General features: G+C 49.9%; 1 protein-coding gene and 1 long non-coding RNA gene across 4 annotated transcripts in view; one reads left to right on the forward strand and one right to left on the reverse strand.

Moving 5' to 3' along the window:
* FHL2 (four and a half LIM domains 2) overlaps nt 1–21,699 on the forward strand; it is a 55,875-nt gene that overhangs the window by 14,818 nt on the left and 19,358 nt on the right. Inside the window, exon 1 of one of the 3 annotated variants that reach the window (XM_082357473.1) lies at nt 16,318–16,564. The exons of 1 other annotated variant lie outside the window; for it this stretch is intronic. The gene's annotated coding sequence lies outside the window, so the exon portion shown is untranslated. Of the gene's footprint in view, nt 1–16,317; nt 16,565–16,708; nt 16,889–21,699 lie in introns of those variants that run through there. One more of the 3 variants, XM_082357470.1, reaches the window with a different exon arrangement.
* Nucleotides 7,373–9,888, reverse strand: LOC309612136. The gene is made up of 2 exons (XR_014235004.1): nt 9,678–9,888; nt 7,373–9,597 (listed from the first exon to the last, which is right to left on the reverse strand). It is a non-coding gene; the product is annotated as an uncharacterized lncRNA (long non-coding RNA).

Genomic DNA, 21,699 nt, shown 5'->3' on the forward strand with positions numbered 1-21,699 from the left:
TGCGTGAGGGCTTTCTCTAGTTGCGGCGAGTGGGGGCCACTCTTCATCGCGGTGTGCGGGCCTCTCACTGTCGCGGCCTCTCTTGTTGCGGAGCACAGGCTCCAGACGCGCAGGCTCAGTAGTTGTGGCTCACGGGCTTAGTTGCTCCGCGGCATGTGGGATCTTCCCAGACCAGGGCTCGAACCCGTGTCCCCTGCATTGGCAGGCAGATTCTCAACCACTGCGCCACTAGGGAAGCCCCAGGTTTTATGCTTCTTGATCTTGGAAAGTTTCTGTCCGTTTTTGCCTGGAGGGTGAAGGGAGAGAGGAGCCTTGGAGAGAAAAGGGACGGGAGAGGCTTTGCCTTTCTCTTGGAGGGTCGATTCCTGTGCTGGCTGCGAAGGAAGAGCTGTGAGGAGAGGAGGCGAGCCGACCCAGGAGGCAGCACAACGCGGGCGGAGGACCACAGGCCGTGGAGTCAACCTCCCCTGGTCTGAGTCCTGTCCACACCGTGACCTCCGATGTTGGGCACATCGCTGACCCTCGGGCCTTGGTTCCTACCTGGGTGACCACCGCTGCTGCTTCTGTTTATTCCCATCGTTACTAACCCAGATTCTTGGCCTCCTTAATCAATAGAAATTGACGAGAGGCCAGACAGGAAACTCCGGCAAGGCTTTATTGGGGCCCCTGCTGCAGCTCGGGGCGGGGGCGGGGGCGGGGGCGGGGGGTGGGGGCGGGGGGAGCAAACAACAGGTTCCCCTGCTTGCTCTCTCCCTGAGATGGGGACGAGCTGGTGACGGTAGGGGTGGGTCCAGGGGTCGGGCCAGAGGGCTGGCTTAGGCGTTTCGCCCACCCCTTAGGTGTTGCTGTGTGCAGGGGGCATGCACAGTACCCTGCTTTTGTTCCTGACAGCCTGTTTTTGCTCCAGGCTCCTCAAAAGTGGCAGTTGGGGTTTTCTGGTCTCTTTGTATCTTTTGGGTCCAGAATTTGCGCCGACTGCGCATGCACGCAGTTATTTTTAGTCCCATGCAGTTTCTCTGTATTTTGTTGGTCAAGGAGAGGTGTGTCCAGGTGCAAGCACCGCAGCAAAGGGTCCCAGGTCCCAGCCTGTCTCACTGTCACACTTCTCATACCGCCATCGCCACATCCTCAGTTGCATTGACTTCAGCCTACTGAGGCTTGGCCTCTGTCCCCCTGAAATACATTTCAGAAGCCACCAACCATCTCCACGCGGCCACAGCCCACCATCACCCCCGGCCACGACTCTCAGGGATATGTCAGTCACTGGTGTACCGCGCTCTCTCCTGGTCCCCCACTGCTGCTGGACAGCCCTCCTCAGTCCTGTGCCTCCTCCTCCGCCTGCCCCGCAAACCCTGGAGCCTCCTGGAACTTGACCTTTGATCCACTCCTCACAACCCACACCCTCTCTTGGGTGACTTACTGTGTTTTTTAACTGCCATTTAGCCTCCCATCCACATCACCTGCTTTCACCTCCCCCAAGCGTTCATACAAATTTGGAAAATATTTCTATTTGGATGGCTGTCCCCAAAGTGCTTCAGCTTCAATAGGTTAAAACCCAGGAATTCCCTGGCGGTCCAGTGGTTAGGACTCCCCGCTTTCACTGCTGAGGGCTCGGGTTCAATCCCTGGTGAGGGAACTAAGATCCTGCAAGCCACAAGGCCAAAAAAAAAAAAAAAAAAAATCAATAGGTCAAAACTGCATTCATCCCCAACCAAAACTTGTATTTCCTATTTTCCTGATACTGGTACCTTCCAGTTTTCCAAGCCAAAGAAATTATCTTAGACTCATCCTCAGTATTAGCATTTCTACTGAGTCGACATGTTTAAAATTCTTGAAGCTGACACCCTCCCCCCCCAGTTACTCCCACCCTTGCTCATCGCACACCTTCTACCGAGCGGCCGCCACCTGTCGCAGGTTGGGTTTCCCAGGAGCAGAGTGTGGGCTTTGTGAGGAAGTGCCCCCCCTTCATAGGAAGTGGGGAAACAGGACAGGGAAGGGGAGGGCTGAGCCAGGACGTAGTTTCAGGTCAAGTCCCAGCCTCAGCCTGATCCCACAGGGATGTGCGTGAGTGTAGACTTTGCCTCTGGTTACCAGACTTGCAGGAGGGGGCTGGGCTTCCACACCCCCCCCACTCCGGGGAATCCACACAGAAGCACTAAAAGGGATCCAAAGGGACCCCAGGGGGTCCAAGCAGAGGGTCTCCTGCACCTGCTAGATGAGCCACTGGTAGACTTCTACACCTGAGCCAGAGTCGTGTGGCCCAGGGGTCCCCATCCTGTCTGCAGCCCACGGGGCCGCACAGCAGGAGGTGAGCGGCAGGCGAGCGAGCCAAGCTTCTTCTGTATTTACAGCCGCTCCCCATCTCTCGCGTTACCACCTGAGCTCCACCTCCTGTCAGCATTATGGTGAGTTGTATAATTATTTCATTATATATTACAATGTCATAATAATAGAAATAAAGTGCACAATAAATGTCATGCACTTGAATCATCATGAAACCATCCCCCGCCCCCAACCCCCTGGTCCATGGAAAAATCGTCTTTCACAAAACTGGTCCCTGGTGCCAAAAAGGTTGGGGACCGCTGATGGTGCCAATCAAAGAGCTGAGCAGGGCAGGCGCCACTTCAGCCTTTTCAGAGGCCTCCAGTGTCCCAGCAGCACCCTCTGGGAACTGGCTTCCTTCCCCATCTTAACAGGGATCAGAAGTAGACAAGGGGAGGACTCGTGTTAAAATCCAACATCCCCTCCTGAACATGTGCGCGGCACACCGGCTCATTAAAGGCTCTGAAACATCCTGCAGTAAAGAAGCCTATGAACCTTGCTTAACCTGGGAATGACCCACCTTCTCTGACCTCGGCCTTGCACGCTAGCTCGCTGGTGGGACCTCTAGGTCCCTCATATAAATGGAATCATGCAGTATTTGTCCTTTTGTGTGAGGCCCTGTTACACACTGCCATCTGCAGACCTCGTGGGAGATGCTAGCCCACAGGATAAAGCTCCCTGACGGGGCACACGAGGTTCTCCATGGCCTGGCCACACCTCCACACCCTCATCCCTGGCTCTGCTAATGCTTGACCTGCCACAGGGGCCTCGGTGGCCCATTCATGTCGGCCAACTGGCCACCTCGTGCCTGTCTGTCAAGGCTCAGATCCAATGACATCCCTTCCAGAAGCCTTCCCAGGACCCTATCTCAGTCAGTCAGTCAGTGTTCTCCAGAAATAAATCTCCAGAGATTTATTATAAAAAATTGGCTCATGTGATTTTGGAGACCAAGAAGTCCCAAGCTCTGCAGGGTGAGTCGACAAGCTAGACCCCCAGGAGAGCCTGTGCTTCAGTTCTAGTCCAAAAGCAGGAAAAATACCGATGTCCCAGCTTGAAGGTCATCACGCAAAAAGAATTCTCTCTTACGCAAGGCAGGGTCAGCCTTTTTGTTCTCTGCAGACCTTCAGTGGCTTGGGTGGGATCTACCCCCATTAGGGAGGGCAATCTACTTTACTCTACAGATTCACATGCTAATCACACCCAAAAACACCTTCACAAAAGTCCCCAGAATAATGTTTAACCAAATATCTGGGTACCCTGTGGCCCTGCCAACTTGACACACAAAATTAATCATTAGAGACCGTCAGGTTGGGCTAAGTGCTTTTCTTGTCTTCCCATCACTTTCTACACTTGCACTTTTCCGTAATTTTTTTTTAACCATCTTTGTTTATAAGTGTACAGTTCAGTAGTGTTAAGTATATTCACTGTTGTACAACAGATCTCCAGAACATTTTCTTCTTGCACAACTGAAACTCTATACTCATTAAACAACAACTCCCTGCTCCCTTCTCTTCTCAGCCCCCAGCACCCACCCTTCTACTTTCTGTCTCTATAAATTTGACTCCTCTAGGTCCCTCATATAAATGGAATCATGCAGTATTTGTCCTTTTGTGACTGGCTTATTTCACTCAGCATAATGTCCTCAAGGTTCATCCGTGTTGGATCCTGTGATGAACAGGATTCCCTTCCTTTTTAAGACTGAATAATCTTCTGCCATTTGTATCGACCATGTTTTGTTTATCTACTCCTCCACTGATGAACACTTGGGCTGCTGCCATCTCTTGGCTGTTGTGAATTACTTTGCTATAAACATGCAAGTGCAAATGTTTCTTTGTGACTCTGCTTTCACCTCTTATGAATATATACCCAGGGGTGGGATACACTTTCTATATCTTAACCCTGACCCTATGGTATTGGGATGTCGTCTCTACCAAGCTGGCAACCTCCCTTCCGGTCGTGCTAGACTTTAGGCTCTGGGAGCTAATGGCCTGAGCTTTATTCATCTCAGTGGCTTGGTGAGGATGACTCACTCAGCAAACAGCAAGTTCCTGCCTGATAACTTCCTCTTGCACATCCTCTTCAATCCAATAGCTCTGAGAAGGATGTCATCTGAGCTTTTAATATCAAAACAGTGCCAAGTTCCAGGCACAACTTTTTCATTTCAAAGATTAGAATTCTGGGTGATTAGGGAAAAAAGATTCTAACTGAAGCCAGCAGTAAGAGACAAGGGCTATTAAGTTGTGCTCCAAACGAATCTTGAGAAAGCAATGTTACACGTGACACTTAGTTTTCTTTGAAAACTTGCTCTAAATGTGACAGCATTGATCTTTGATAATACTCTTTCTAGAGTGATAATTTGTGTTTATTTTTAAAAGTTACCCTTTTAAACTTTACCTCAAAGGTAATACCAGGAAATTATGCTAATGTCCTTTAATTTTGTCTACAGTTTAAGATATATTGGGTGTCAGACTGCCTTAATTTTAGGATCAGTTTTACTGACTGAAGTGAATGAGTTTAAATATCTAAAGTGATGATATTAATGTGCATGTTTGTCCCCCTAGAGGCCCATTTGGAATTCTTTTATGTTGGTTCACATTACTGCTTGCCCCCCAGCCTGCCCTGCCCTTTACATTTCATGAGGATTTAATAAACAAGCCATGGGTTCAGGGCCAAAACGGTGAACGTTTTGTAAATGATGAAATGGAACTTGGAAATATTAAAATAAAATCCTTCTATGTACTGGTCCCGTGACATCTTACCTGAGGCTGGTTTAACATGCAGCGTGTCAGGGCTTCCCTGGTGGCGCAGTGGTTGGGAATCCGCCTGCCAGTGCAGGGGACACGGGTTTGATCCCTGGTCCGGGAAGATCCCACATGCCGCGGGGCAATTAAGCCCGTGCACCACAACTACTGAGCCTGTGCTCTAGAGCCTGCGAGCCACAACTACTGACCCACGTGCCACAACTACTGAAGCCCACGCACCTAGAGCCCGTGCTCCCCAACAAGAGAAGTCACCGCAGTGAGAAGCCCGTGCACCGCAACGAAGAGTAGCCCCTGCTCGCCGCAACTAGAGAAAGCCCACGCAGCAACGAAGACCCAACACAGCCAAAAATAAATAAATAAATAAATAAATAAATAAATAAATAAACATGCAGCATGTCGCTTCCTGAGATACGCAAGCATATTCATCACCTAAATTTTCTAAATGCTCACCTCCTGCCTTCAGCTTTGTAGCGCTGTTAACTTTTGTCTAAAAGGATCATTCATTTCACTGCTCCTCACCTAAGCCTCTCAGCATTTCTTTCCACCTGTGTGGATGCCAGCATCACAGAAGCACAAGCCGATACAAGAAGATGTGCGTCCCACACGCTGCCCTCGGGCTCCCGGTGCCAAGAAAGCCTCCTGGGCTTAGTAAGACCATCCAAAGTGCTGGTTTCAGACACCAGCATCAACTCGCAGGGTAATGCATGACATGTCCCAGAGGTGAGCAGTGAGAACAGACTTCAGAAGGCCTTGCCCTCCTACATCTGCTGCCAGGTAGAGCAGTGTCTGCTGAGGACTGGCCTGCCAGCCACGTTCCGTTAAAGTGGCCGTGGCCCTGCCGTGGATTCACGCAGTCTAACATTCAGCTTAACCCTCTCCTCTCCATGTCTCGGGACCGGCCCTGGACTCTCCAGATGCCAAGAGGAGAAAATCATTCACCCCTGCAGTTATTCGGGGTTATTTCCCTTCCCGGGGCAGGTGCCTGCTTATCACGAGTACCGTGGAAGGGGGTCGACAGGCCAGGAAGCTAGAAGGTGAAGGGTTCGCCATAAAGCTACCCCGGGTCTCCTTCCAGCTGACAAGCTGCTTCCACGGGGGCACAAAGCCCTCCTGCTCGCCTGTCCTTGCTGGTCCGGCCTCTCCGCCCCCAAATCACAGACTTTGCTTTCAGCTTCGCTGGGGGTAGAGCGTAGTCTGGGGTCCATCCGCTACCTCCCAGCCTGGGAACCGCCAGGCTCCTGGTGTTCCTTTCCCCCTGGAATGTGCCTTCCCCGGGGTTAACTTGGCCTTGGGCCCCGTGGCAGGGACCAGGCAAGAGAAGGCTTGTCCTCCTGGCAGAGATGCTGGGGAGGCCCCGAGAGCCTCGCTGAGTAACCTGCTCCAGGGAAAAGCGCAGCCCGGGCTCTTCCAGGCGGCTCCAGACTCCAGGGGAGGCCAGAACAGACCTGAGATGCTGCAGGGTGGATTTTTTATCCCCGCTCTGCCTCCTCTTTCTGAGACAAAGAGCCTTGACAGGCGTTAAACAATAATATCACATGATTTGCTAGCGTCCTGAGCAGGCGTCTGTAAGCGCGGACCAAGGGCCATCAGACCTGGTTAGTCCCGCACACAGCTGCGCCAACCACTCCATTCAACAGAGATGCAAAGTTCACCATGAACTTGCGGCCGATCCAAACTGCCAGGTCTCGGTCCCCTTCCCCTTCCCTCGGCTGCTGTCTTGCTGGGCTTAGTGTCCTGGCCTCGCTTGGAATGGCTGGAGCTGAGTGTGAAGCTAAGGGGTAGGGAGATTTGGGGGTAACTTCAGCTTCTTCCCCAGAAACCATCCCAACTGCCAGGCGTCACTGGTGAACAGTGGCCTTATTTGCCGGCGTCCATTAAGCAGCCCCCTCCAGCTTCCCCAGCGGAAGCTCCCTGTCACCTGTTCTCACCACCTTCCCTCCTTCCTTCCCTCACTTCCATCTCTCTGTCTTTCCTGCCAACACTGTCCCTCCGTGCATCCAGGAGGCCCCTGCGGCCCCTTCACTATGTCCCAAGGCCTTTCCTGCCACCATCTCCAGCTGTTTTCTGGCCCCATCGGGAGGGGCCCCCCGTGACGGCGGCTGCCGCGGGCTCCCACCCGCGCTCTGCTCCCCCCGCCCCACCGTGGATGCAGAGCCCACCTCACACCGCCTCTCCTCCTGGGGTTTCAGGGGGAGAGGGGAAGCCAGGAATCTGCACAGACCGAGTCTGAATCTCAAGCCGAATCCGGCCTCTGGATCCTGACACCGAATTAATTTTTGGAGACAGAGTTTTGGGTGAAGTAGGAAAAAGTAGCTTTATTGCTTTGCCAGGCAAAAGGGGCCACAGCGGGCTAATGCCCTCAAAATTGTGTGTCCCGCCCTGGAGGGAGTGGTGAGGAGTTTCATAGTAATGGTTCAAAGAGGGCGTGGTCAGCTCGTGGACACTCTTCTGATTGGCTGGTGGTGAGGTAATCGGGAGTGGGCATCAACAACCCTCTGGTTCCAACTGGTCTGGGGTCTCCGTGCTTGTGAGCAGCAGACAGTTAACTTCTCGCACCTGGTGGGGGCTTCAGTGTCTGCAAAACAGCTCAAAGATACTGTTGTGTGCATCCCTTGAGGGGGACCAGGACCCTGGCCCAAGGCTGCACTATTGTTTCCTGACTGCTCCTCTATTGTCTCTGCGTCCCCTCCCTTCCCTGATTAGTAACTGTTTGAACCTGCCCATTGGAACTCAAGGAAGGTCCTGGAGGCTGAATGAAGCCTATTTCCTGTAATCAAGAAATGGGGGACATGGAAAGGCTTTCGTGCCCAGGAGCCCACACCTGCTCCGTATCACATCCACACCCACCTCACCTTTCTCTACAAAACATTCCGCCACATCAGCAGTCAAAAACAAACAAACAAACAAAAACATTTGTTGTAACGGTGATGATGAATCAGGGATGTCAAGTTGACGTCCATCGACCCTCCGACCCTCCGCCTGATCAGCTCTGCTCCAGCAAAGAGACGTGTCCTCTGTGTGCTCCCCGTGCCTGTGAGCAAGAGAGCTCTGTCCAAAATAAGCCACTACTTCTCTCTGCAGCCCCAGCTGGCTGTGGAGGGTGTCCGTCTCGTAAGCACAGGCTGTCACTCTGCCAGTGAACGGTGCTGGTCCCAATCCCAGTCAGGAAGGGCTCTCAGACCCACCTGCTGGGCCCCCATGGTCGCCTCTGGCCAGGTGTGGCTGGCCACGGTCAAGGGAAGTACCAGTTTATCACTCTGGTCCACCTTTGGGAATGTTTATACATCAGTAAGATGAGCCGCACGACAGGCCCATGAATCGGAGACGAGGCGCTGAGGCCAGGAATACGACTTTATTCGGAAAGTCGGCAGACCGAGAAGATCGCAGACTAGTGTCTCCGATAAACCATCTTATCGGGGTCTGGATGCCAGTTTCTTTTATAGAATCAGAGACGGGGAGGCGGTGAGGAAGTAAAGTAAAAGGGCCATAAGTCTTGCAAAACACCTCCAGGAATGACCAGCCTCAGGGAGGGGATGTGTTAATGTCTTTTTTTCTGCAGCCATTCACAGGAGGGCTGGGTTCCCTGAGGCAGCCTATTATGTATGATTATAATAACAAAAGCAACGAAAAGCAAAGGTTAAAGCCAAAGAAACAGATCCAAGGTGGAGTCCCATTTAGCTCTTCCCTGTTACAAGTGAAGGAAGAGAATACAGCGCTTTTCCTTCTGAGTGGTTCTGCCTGAAAACAGTCTGGCGGATGGAGGTGAGCGGTTTGCTCCTCTCTGGGCCATGTCCCAGGCCTGCTCGTCAAAGGCGCTCCTCCAGGGTCGGGGCCCCTCTTCAAAGCTCCAGCAGAGTCGCTGTTGGTAAATAGGCCACTGATTTCAAGAAGACGCTCGCACAGACGGTCTGCAACCCAGGCTCGGACAGTTATGGAGGAGGGAACCTGGCTGATTTCTGTGGGAGGGAGAATTTGTTTTGTATGTTCCCATTTGTGTAGATGGAGTTTGCTGAAAGCGTTTAATAGGAAATCAAAATGCCCCAAGTGTTATTTAAAGACACGAATAAGGCCAGTAGGGGGTGAGGGCAGGAGCGGGTCAGGAGGGACCCCCCTCCGCCCCTGGGGAAGAGCAGGAATACCATCCCCAGAGCGGCCACGCTGACCCCTGTAGCCTCCTTTTCAGCGTCCGTACCTGCAGATGCTACACCCCTGGGCTTCCTCCAGGTAATGCAGGAAGCGTGATTACAAGTCCTCGTGTGGCCATCTGGAAGGGCAGGCCCTTCTGCTTTGCTTAATTCAAGCTGTCTGCAAGTTGCATCTCAGCACAGAGTCCTGGTAACTGAGCCGCCCAAAGGGACCACGGGCCTGATTTGTTTGCTGCAAAGAGGCCCATGTGAGCCTGTGTATGGCGGCCTTTTATTATTTTGGGCATTTTCAGGAAACCTGATGTGAATTCAGCAAATATTGAAATATAGAAACAAATGTCCCAATCCTGGCCCATCAGAAGCTCACACTCTCTCCTCTGTTGTCATAAACGAACGAAAGATGAGGCAGTGTGGAATGATGAAAATGAGGCTACTGATGGCACCCCACACAGCCTCCCTAGGCCAGGTGCTTTATCTGGGTTATACAGGGTACACTGGAGTTTGCCGGGCAGAGCAGAGTGAGGAGAGGAGTTGCAGCAGGTCACAGGATGAAAGGCATCTTGCTCCCAGGCTGCAGGAGGACCTGTGGGCGGGGCCTCGAGACCGGCTCGCCAAGGTTCTCAGTCCCCGCGCTCCTGACCCGATAACTTTCCAGACACGTCCTAACCTCTCAAGCGTTTCCTTCAACTGATGCTAGCAAGTCCTGGGGACTCAAGGAACCAATATCGATGTAGGGAAACAGACACGCCACAGAAGAAGGTGGGAGAGAGAGCTGAGTCCACAGAAGGTTAACAAGGTTGGGGAGCCCGGTTATGGTGAGGCTACCTGCCATGTAAAAAGAGAATTGCAAACTGCTGAAAAGAAGGGGAAAGAAAGAAAAGAGGGAAGGAAGAAGGAAAGGAAGGGAGGGGGGGAGGGGGAGGGGGAGGGGGAAAGGGAGGAGGGAGGGGGGAGGGGGGAAGGGGAAAGCACCTGAATGCCAGGGCAGCTAGATGAACGTTTTGGACATCTGGCGGTTAACTTGCCCCTGGTCCATCCCTGCAGGAGGCGCATGAATAATCTGGTGCAGTTATAGAGTAATTGCTCAGCATCTAACTGTGCAGAAGTTTCCCAAAAAATATTTGTGCAGTGAGGATGGCCTAGAATTTTAAAAGACGTTTTGAGGGGCAAAGTACTGCCAGGAGAGGCTGAAGGTCAGACGATTTAGACAATCTTTTCCTGGTTTTTGAACAGTCCACTGTTGCAATGATGTAGAAAGAAGCTTGACTGTTCCAGAAAGCTCTGCCATGACTCTCGGGTCCGGTGTCAAAGCACTTTCTGAAATAGGTGGAAGATAGTCCTTAACTTGTTTTTTAGAGGAACGTAAATCAATTTAAAATACAGTTCTTCATCACACTCAAATCCACACCATGGTGAAGAACCATCCACGGGAGACATTCCAGAAATCTTTCAATTATTGATTAGCCATAACAGTGAGCTGAATAAAAACTAGATAATTAACCCTTGAAGGTAAGAAGTGAGGTGGTACATCCTTTGTCTCACACGTCAGGTGAGGTTGAGGGTGTCTGTTACCTGTGGCCATACCGCTCCGTCAGAGGTCCTGGCGCCCAGGCTCTTCCTGGCTAGACCACCAGGTTTTCTGTTAATGACCCTGATTTAGGGGGAAATAGTACAAAAGGACTTTGGTGACCAGGAAGAGAGATGTTGGGATTTTAAAGTTACAGGGTTGACTCATAAGGTTACTTCACAAAGAGTAACTGCGATTTCAGTGTGGTTTAAAATCAACATTCTGAGAAATAAGTGAAGCATGAAAATCTCCTTTATCAAGGATGCCAGGAAGGACTGTCAGAAGACCCAAACACGGTTCCTTTAAAACAGGATTTTGCCAGGTTTGCACAGACCTGGGACATTTATGTGTCCTTTAAATGGATTTTGGACTAACTGACAGGGAGAAAAAACACAAAAAAACTGCTGGCAAGCAGAGAAGTGAATTGACTGCTACAGAAAAGGACTGGAATCAGAGACCAAACGATCCCAAAGAAAAAGCAAGAGGCAGAGTTTTTCTGGGCCCACAGTAGAAATAGTTTCATCTGAAACAGCCCAGCGTTTCCTGATCTGAAACAGACCCAAAGGAGCTGCGGTGGGAACGGCTGCCGTTCATTGGACGTTAAGCCACCGGACAGAACCGTTCCTACTGACTTAGCAAAGGCACCCTGGAAACTTGTGTCAGATACTCAAATATGCAGGAACCAACGATGGGAAACTCCGGGATCCCAGAGCTGCTTGTGGATTTGACTCCAAGTCAGATGTGTTTGGAGGTTTTACACACTGTTTGCACCCAGTGAGTCAAAGTTTATGGAAAGGAGCACGAAGAAACGGGATGTGGAAACTCTGCATCTTGAGGAGGAACCAAGCATCTTCCCTCCAAACCAGAGCGTGCGGGGCAGGGGCAGGGCCAGGGTTTGTCTTTTGTGAGGGCTGAGCTTTTCCTGAACGTCCACCAGGCACAGGAACAACACTTGGGTCCTTCACGAGAGAGCGATCGAGCCATTGTAACCAGACCAAGATCTTTCTGTGTGCCCTGTGAGCACCCTGCCTGCCGGCCGGCTCCCACACGATCTCCTGCGCTTTCAGTAAGAGGGAGCGCAGGTGTCCTGAGCCCCCTCCCCTCCCCTCCCGGGAGCCCCGCCGGCCTTGTGATCTGAGACATTCCCTCCCTCTCCAATCACGAGGCAACTACGGATGATTACCTCTGAATCAGGGTCAAATCATCCACCGGCTTCCTGCCCAGGGTTGGAGTGGGCGGAACGAACTGCCTGTGAGAAATCCTCTCTGCAATGGGAGAAAAGTGTTCTGAAGATCTCCGCTGAGATGGCGGGGTAGGGTAACCAATCCTCTCCTCCTGGCGGTGGTGAGGGCCCGGGTACCCGTGGGTACCCACCACAGGGGTCTGCAGCAGGCCCACCCTCCGGGCAGCTGGCCCTCCTCTCAGGGCCGGGAAGAAAGAGTTCAGTTTCAGCGTTTGTATCACTGAGAGGCGTCTGGAACTTCTTGTCCTGTAAGGTTTCTACCTCGTGCCTCCCTCACAACAAGTGTCCGACAGCCTAAGTGATACTTGCAGTTGGATCTGAGTCCCTGGGCCTGCTCTGTGATTAGTCTATCCTCATTCCCGCCCCCATAGAAGCTTCTGGTAAATTATTGAGTCCAGAGAGGGAGTCCCTGGCGGGTATTTCACCTCAAAGCACGATCAGTCATCCGCATTACCTGGAGCGCTTTGTGCATACACAGAGCCGGCCTGAGAACGTTTTCTCCTGCCACGTTTCGGGCGATGCTAATACTTCTGGTTCCAGGTCACTTGGAGAAACACTGGCCTACCCCACAGAGCCTTCCCTTTCTTTCCTGTTCTCCCTGAACCTCTCCCTGAAACCCCCAACAAGAGGGGAAGGAGCCACTAGGGCGGTGTTGGCTGGTGCAGGAATTTCAGGAGAATTGAAATAAACTAGAGGAACTTGGGTAACCCAGCAATATTGCCACTGGATCCCTCTCCCAGGAAATATAATTTCTTAATCTTTTTCCTTCTGTGAACTAGACTTGTATCTGTAGCAGAGAATTTTTCCCTCAAAAAGACCATCTTTTATCTTTAGAATAGGATCTAAACTGTAATCCTTCCTGAAGAGAATTGTGTTTCCTGCTTTTTCTTTGTTGAGATATAATTGACTTACAACATTATATTACTTTCTGATGTGCAGCGTGATTTGAGATTTGTATATATTGTGAAATGACGAGCACAGTATGTTTAGCTAACATCTATCACCTCAAATTTTTTCTTGTAAACAGAACTTTTAAGATCTGCTCTGTTACAACATTCAAGTATACCATACAGTATTGTTAACTAGTCACCACGCTGTACATTAGATCCCCAGGACTTATAACTGAAAAAGAAGTTTGTACTGTGTAACCACCTTCACATTTCCTTCTTATTCAGATTCATCTCTCCTTTACCCACAGAATAAAAGCTAATACTTACTGAGGGCCTACTAGGTACCAAGTGTGTACTAGTGGTAAGCGGTGTATATGCAGCGTGTCAAAGGATCTTCCCAACAATTTTGCAAACGATATGTCATTGGCCCATTTTACATATGAGCAAACTGAGGGTTAGGGAGGTTTTGTGTTTACCCAGGGCCACAGAGCTAGTCACAGGTAGGACAAGGATTCAAATCTGGGCCTGATTCCAGAGATCGGCTCTATTGCTGCAGATACTTATATTTTCTATAGTATTCCATCTGCTATACTATGAAATAACCTATTACAAAATGAGAGACATCACGTATTAAACAATTCTTCTGTGATCCAACCATTCATTCAAATTCTGTATTTAATAAGCGCATACTATGTGCCATGCCCTATAGTTAGGTGCTGAGAATACAGTTGGCCTTCTATATCAGTGGGTTCTGCATCTGAAAATTCAACCAACCTCAGATGGAAAATATTGAAAAAAAAAAAAAAATTTCCATAAAGTTCCCAAAAGCGAAACTCGAACTTGCCAGACTGGCAGTTAGTTACATAGCATATACAACTGTTTACATAGTTTATGTATTATACGTAATCTGAGATGATTTAAAGTATACAGGAGGTAATATGCAAATACTACTCCATTTTATGTAAGGGACTTGAACATCCTTGGATTTTGGTATCCTCAGGGGTCCTGGAACCAATACACCTCGGATACAAAGAGACAACTGTACAGTGATGTACAAGATAGAACTTTACACAATATATTTTCCCAGAACGTCTAGTGAACTATTTTTTTAGTAGTTTGTCCTTTGGTTAAAATTGTTCAGAAAAGTACATATGTCATTAAGCTCAGAAGGCATTCCGCCTTCCTCTATTTGCTTTCTAGCAAACCACTTTTGACTTTCTAAAAACTCAGTTTAACAAATTTGTTTCCTATTTTTCTTAAAGAAGGAGCATGTGTTGCTTTAACTTTTAAAATACTTTTATTTTTGAAGGGACAATACATACGTATAGCTCAAAATTTCAAAAAAAACGAAGGATTTACAGTAAAAATCAGTCTTCCTTGTACTCCTGACCCCCAGCCACCCAGAACTCCCCAGAGGCAACCACTATTATATGTATATATTGTCCTCCCTCTTCCTTTCCTTATTAACACAAATGGTTGGTTACTATTGCCAAATTAATAAATATACTTACCTCATTCTTTTTAATAGCTGCATATAGAAATAATTCTAAAATGTACCATGTGATATTTAATTAGGCCCAGTTGATGAACATATAACATGGTCCAATATTTTGCTATTACAAACAATTCTACAATAACTACTCATGTATGTATATGAATTTACGCATGAGCAAGTCTACCTGTAAGTTAATTTCCTTTAAGGGGAAATGCTGGGTTAAGGGGAAATGATATGTGCATTTGTAATTAAAATTTTTTTCATTACTGAATATTTCAAGCATTCAGTAAAGAAAGAGACCAGTATCATGAACTTCTACCACCTTTCAATGGTTACCATTAATCTGTGGCTGATACTATTTCATATATATATATATACCCTTCAGCCCAAATTATTTTGAAACAACCCCAGACATAATGTTTTTTCATTGGTAAACATTTTGGTATTATTTCTGAAAAGTAAGGGCTTTAAAAATGTGTGTGTGTGTGTATAATTTCATTATCATGCCTAAAATAAATTAATATTAATTTATTAATGTCACCATGTGTTAGTGTTACACTTCCCAAGATTGTCTCAAGAAAACTTATTTTTCCAATAGTTTGTTCTTTGATTCAGAATCTAAGTAAGGTCCATCCATTCACTGCAGTTGGTTAAGTCTTTTTTTAATCTATTGGTTTCCTCCTCCATCTCTCTCCTTTCTTTCTGTCTTCTTCTTTTTTTTTTTCCTGAGTGATATTACTGTAGAAACTGAGTGAATTTGCTTCCAGAGTCTCCATTTTGCTGATTACATCCCAATAGGGTCATTTAATATGTTCCCCTATCCTTTAGGTTAGAGGAAATATACAAAATTAAACTGTAGAATTTCTTAAAATAATAAGAAAACAACATATCAGAGTCTGTGTGGCATAACTGAAGTAGTTATTAGAAGAAAATTTATAGAACCAAATAACTATCAATTAAAAAATTAAAATAAATGAATTAAACATTCAACTCAGAAAGCTAAAAGAAAAAGTAAAATAAAATCAAGTAAGCCAAAAGAGAGCGAAAAGAAGATAAATGCAGAAATGAATGTTTCATTATTTTTTCAACTTGTTTTTACAAACTGAAACTTTAGGCTCATCATTTGAGAACTAGGAGATCATTTTGTAATTTGCAACTAAATAGACAACATACCTAGGTAAGTGTCAGAGGGAAAGGCTTTTCTACACAGTTTGCCCTGGATTTCAAGATAGGGCCTGCTTTGACTGTCAGTGGGAAATCAGGTCCGGAGCCCACACTTCCGTTCTTGGTGAGAAGCTGCAAGGTTCAGGCAGGAAGCAGGCGAGGCAGAGTTCTGGGGGCTCAGGTCTGGGGCGAGTCTCAGCCCCTAGGGGCCCTGGAGTGACTGATGGGACTAGGGGTACCTCCTCTCCTGCGAGATAACAGGGCTTGGCCTTGACAGACTCGAGGTCAGATGGCAGCTGCCATAATTATTGCTCAGCAGGCCTTGAGCAAACCTCTCTTGAGCTGAAATTTCTTCATCATAAAACGGGGGTATTATTAACCTCTAACTTTTAAGGGGCGAGAATCCAATGAGATGCCCGGTAGCGCTAGATCTCAGTCGGTGGTAGCTAATAGGATGGCGCTCAGGTTCTGTGATTCCGTGATGGAGGCCCATGGGGGGCCGCTGAAACATCACGGGACACAGAGCATCAGAGAAGGGAAAGCAATCAGAGAGCTTCCCTTCTTCTCTGAGGCCCACTGATGCTAAACGCGACACGCCTGCCCACGGTCCTTCTGCCCACCTTGCGCCCCGGCTGCACGCGGAGGACGTTTCCATCCCGGCCGCCGTGAGCTCTCCGCCTCTGACCCGCCCCCGGCCGGGCTCGGGGGCCTGGGCTCTGGTGTGGGAGGCGCTTTCTCCTCCTCTGCTAGGTCTTCCCGGCCCGGAGGGGGCCACAGAGCGTCCGAGGAGCCCTCGGCCTGGAGTGCGGGCGACTGGTCCTTCCCCTCCCCTCCCCAGCGGGACAAAGACCCGGCCTTCCCCATTCTTCCTGCCATCGGCCGGCTCACTTGGTGGCAGAGGGGCCGCGGGGGCCGCAGAGAGACGCCCCCCTCCGCAACCCCCGTCCTCGGCGCGCCTCCCGCTCCTCCGGACCCGGTAAGTGGCCGCCCCTCCGCCGCGCGTCCCCGCACCTCCCCGGTCGGGCCGCCGCGCGCTCGGGACCCGGCGGGAGCCCCGGAGCCGGCGCCCGCGACGCCGCAGGACGGAGGAAACGCCCGCGGCAAACAAAGGGCCGGGGTCCCCAGCGCCGCCCCGGAGCCCAGGGGCGCTCGCCCGCCCGGCAGCGCCGCCCGCGCCGCCCGGCGAGCGTCTCCTTATTTGGTCAAATGACACGCGGGGTTCTCCGGGCGGGGCGCGCCTCTCCCCGGGCCCAGCCGCCCGGACCTCCGCTGCCATCCGCCGTCCGCGAGACGCCGCGCGGTGAGTGCGCTCCAGCCGGGCCAGGGCCAGGGGGCCGGCAGTGGGGGCCGGGGGCCGGGGGGGCCGGGGGCGGAGGAAGACCTGGGGGACAGGGGAGCCTGGGCGGAGGGGGACCCCGGGGCAGGGGAACCGGGGGCGATGGGGACATCTGGGGTGGGGACATCTGGGGAGGGGGTGCTGGGCAGTGGGGGGACATGGGGACAGGGGAGCTGGGCCACGGGGACACCCCGGGGGCACCTTGGGTGGGAGGGACCCCGCCCCATCCCGGAGGGAGGAAGACAGCCGTCCTCCTGGAGAGGAGGGTCACGAAGCCAGTGGTCCCAGAGGGCTGGGCGCCCAGGCTTTTCCCTGCGGTAGGAAGGAGTGGAGCTTGCCGGTGGCCTCAGGCATCGACCCGTGGGGAAACTGAACTACTGAACCACCAGGGTTAAAAAAAAAAAAAGGGGGGGGGGCTTGTTTTAGACGAACACAGTGGTAATCTTAAACTGTACTCGTGTGATACCTTAGCATACCTAAAATTGCAGGAAGAGAGTGTTAAATGTTTTATTGACAAATGAAGAGAGTTCTCTTTACTTTCTGATACCCATTTGGGTTTCCGTTCCCACCAGTCTAACCAGGTTAAATGAGCTGCACTGGGGCACTTAAATCACAATAAATCACAGCTGGGGCTCACAGCCGGAGAACTCTGTTCAGAACCAATGCCAAATACTTCCCAGCCCTTTGGCGCTAACTCCCGCTTATGTGTGTTTTGTAATAATACGTTGGAGGGAGAGGCTTTGGTATCCTGAATGTGATTTCGACTAAAAAACATTTGGGGCAAGTCTGAGAAGTACAGGAATTCCTAGGCTGCCTGTTAAACTCCTATAAAAGCAAACAGTGAAGAACATTTTATTGTGCATGTATATGAATTTTTTCACAGTGTTTTTCATCCTGAATTTTTAAGGCTTATCAGTTAATATTATAGAATGGGGTTTCTTCAGTGTTTGTTATCCTGGCGTGCCTCAGTGCTTCTGCACAGCTGCATGTTCAGAGGGCTGCGTTGGCTTACCACAGGCCAGGCAGTGCCAGGCACAGTGGGGTAGGCTCAGGTACAAACGTGCCACGAGGCAGGTGTGGCAGGTAGCCCGTGTGCTTGGGCTGGAGCTAGGCTGCCTGAGCTTACGTTCCCGTCCATCAGCCCCGAGCGGTGCAGTCTTGGCCAAGTCACCTAATCTCATGGTGCCTCAGTTTCAACAGCTGGAAAACACAGATGAGATGGTGGCTTGCTTGCAGGGTTGCTATAAAGCCTGCACATCAGAAGCAGTGTATACAAATTGGCTATTACCCTCGTTTTTACAGATACACTGAAGCACAGAGAGATCAAGGTAACTTTTCTCAAGGCTTTCCAGCCTAGAAATGGTGACCCTGAGAGGTGACCTCAGGCAGCTCTTAACTTGAGAGGCTGAGTTCTAACCACTAAGCTATGGCGGATGCACCCAAACATTTCAGTGAGGCCTTAGTCTGCATACTTTCACCCAAGGTTGTTGTTAAACCACTTCCAGTACTGAAATGACTCTAAATTGTAGACAAAAGGGCCCACCCAGCAGGATATTGAAAAAAATCAGACTGGGCTCAAGAGGTCTGGGTTCTCTTCCTGGCCGGCACCGAGAGCCGGTTCCCCAGCCTCTGGAGCTCAGGCTGCCTCGTTATCAGCAGGGGGCTGGAGTAGGCAGGTAACTTACCTAAGCTGCTCTGACTCAGCGCCAGGAGATACCCAGTTCATTGGATACATTGGATACTTCCTGGGTGGTTTCCTCAGGACAGTTTTATCAGAGCCACATTGGTCCCGTGGACTAATTTACTGAGCGGTCCCTTCCTGAAGATGACCAACTTGAACTGAACGCACAAGCCCTTCTCTAGTGGCTGAGAGCCCAGTCTTCCGGAGTCCAGCCTCCATAATGATATAAGCCAATTCCTAATATCAATAATAAACCTCTTCATATTATATATATATATATATATATATATATATATATATATATATATATATCCCCTTGGTTCTGTTTCTCGGGAGAACCCTGACTACTACCGTTCCCCAGTAACTTTGCTTCCCAGTTCTCCCCACCAGCTCTCAGTCTTGTTTTTTTTTAAGATTCCACCACCCCTTTGCTACTGGTGGTCCTCACTTTCCTTTCGCTGTAAAATGTGCTTGCCCACCCTCTTGGGTCTCTGATGAGAGGTTCAGGGCAGCCTCTGGTCTGTGCATCTTTAGTCCACTTCTCATAGGTGATTCTTACACACTGAGTTTGGACATCACATGTCACCCTACTCATCCTTGGCCTTTGTCAGCCACACGTTGCCAACCCTGATTTAGTCTGTTTCTAAGTGTCTGTGCCCACAGGAGAAGTGGCTGCCCGTTTTTGTTTTTAATAAAATAAATTTATTTATTTATTTATTCATGGCTGCATTGGGTCTTGGTTGCTGCGTGTGGGCTTTATCTAGCTGCTGAGAGCGGGGGCTACTCTTAGTTGTGGTGCGCGGGCTTCTCATTGCGGTGGCTTCTCTTGTTGTGGAGCACGTGTGGGCTTCAGTAGTTGTGGCTCACCGGCTCTAGAGCACAGGCTCAGTAGTTGTGGCGCACGGGCTTAGTTGCTCCACGACATGTGGGATCTTCCCGGACCAGGAATCAAACCCGTGTCCCCTGCACTGGCAGGCAGATTCTTAACCACTGCACCACCAGGGAAGTCCGTCTGCCCTGTTTTTATGGGTAAATAAAACCAGTGTAAAAGAGCATCCTTGAAGCCTGTAAACATTTAGGTTTCAAGAAAATAGGTCTATGTTTGGTGGTACAACTTTTGGAACAAATAAGAATTAGCCAACTTAGGCAGCAAGCGAAGGGAGCAGCAGGAGGTGTGCACGCCTGTCGTGCCAGGGCCCTGATGGTGGTGCTAGAGAAACACCACGGGGAGCAGGGGTTCGAGGACAGTGAGGGGCCAGCCTTTCCTGGATGTTGGGGTCATTGCAGATGGAAGGCCAGGCAGATGAGAGCAAACCGGAGCTGCCTTTTGGAGGCGGGAGGAGACACATGAAGGGCAGTGAGGGTTTTTCCTTTTGTTCTTGTGCAAACAGACATGGATAACTGGACCACACGTTCCCAGGAAGCAGAGGGAGAGACGGTGGGGTGCACGCCCTCCCCGCCACACCCACACACACACACCGCACACACACACACACCCCCCACACACACCCACACACACCACACACACCACACACACACCACACACACTGTACACACACCATACAGACAACACACCACACACACACACCACACACACACACCACACACACACCATACACACCACACACACACCATACACACCACACACACACCATACACACACACCACACCACACACAACCACACACACACCACACACAACCACACACACAACACACCACACACACAACACAACACACACACAACACACCACATACACACACCATACACACCCCACACACACCACACACCACACACACACATACACACCGCACACACACCATACACAGACAACACACCACACACACACCACACACATACACACCGCACACACACCATACACAGACGACACACCACACACACACCACACAACACACCACACACACACCACACACACATACACACCACACACACACCATACACAGACAATACACCACACACACACCACACACACACACCACACCACACACACACACCACACACACACCACACCACACACACAACACACCACACACACACCACACACACCACACACCATACCACACACACACCACACACACACACACCCCACACACCCCACACCCCACACCCCACACCACACACCACACACACACACACGTGCTAGTTACGGACCGGAGGCCGATCGCCATCCTAGCCCGCATAATGATGCTTGTCCTGCGTAGACAGAACTGACACGTTTAGAGATTAAATATCCAGATCGTATCTTAAAGGTGATTTAAACTCTTTGGAGCTAGAACTAAACTCGTTCGGAGACTGTGTGTTTTATCTCAGTCTCCCAGGGCCTAAGACGGTACCTAGAAAAGAGAGGTTACTTAATATATCCTTGTTGACTGGATTTAAAAGTCCGCAGGACATCAAAACAAGTGTCACTATTCTTAGTTTATGGTCTTAAGGTCAGAAATCTGACATTTGTAATTTCCCATTTTCAGTATCCAAAAGATAATTCCAAAGACAGCAGTTCACCTTACTCAAGCCTTGTCTCTCACACAAAACATTTCTTAACATGAGCATAGACAAATCAAGCTTGTTAAACGTTTTTGAAAGTTACCAGTTTATATATCAAGGTATAATAATACCTCCCTGATCCCTGCCTATATAGTCAGAAAAGGCTCAGTAAATGAAGCCATAAATATACAGCAGTAGGCAGAGTCATTCTCAGAAGAATCCCAAAATGGATTTCAAATGAATTTTAAATATATTATAACACGTTTTTAAAAATAGCAACATCCCTCAAGCTGGTGTTCCTCTGCCTTTCACCAGAATTTTTATTTAAGAGAAAACAGTTCCGCTGGACTAATGGAAAGAGTGTCGGGGTAGCAGAGCTGGTTCGTGTGTTGATCCGTCTGTCCATAGAGAAACAAACTGGCGCAGAGTGCTCTCTGGCTTCCCTTCTGGTGTGAGAGCCCTTGCCTTTGGACAGAGGATCTCTGATTTATAGGCCGCTGCGCCCGGCTAGGACACCCGGGGCCCCGCTGGTACCTGGAGCCTGGGTCAGGGGAGCTGGCAGTTCCGCGCAGAGATGTCGGGAACATCTC

The sequence above is a fragment of the Balaenoptera borealis genome, assembly GCF_965194805.1.
Source record: "Balaenoptera borealis genome assembly, chromosome: 15".
Taxonomy (NCBI): domain Eukaryota; kingdom Metazoa; phylum Chordata; class Mammalia; order Artiodactyla; family Balaenopteridae; genus Balaenoptera; species Balaenoptera borealis.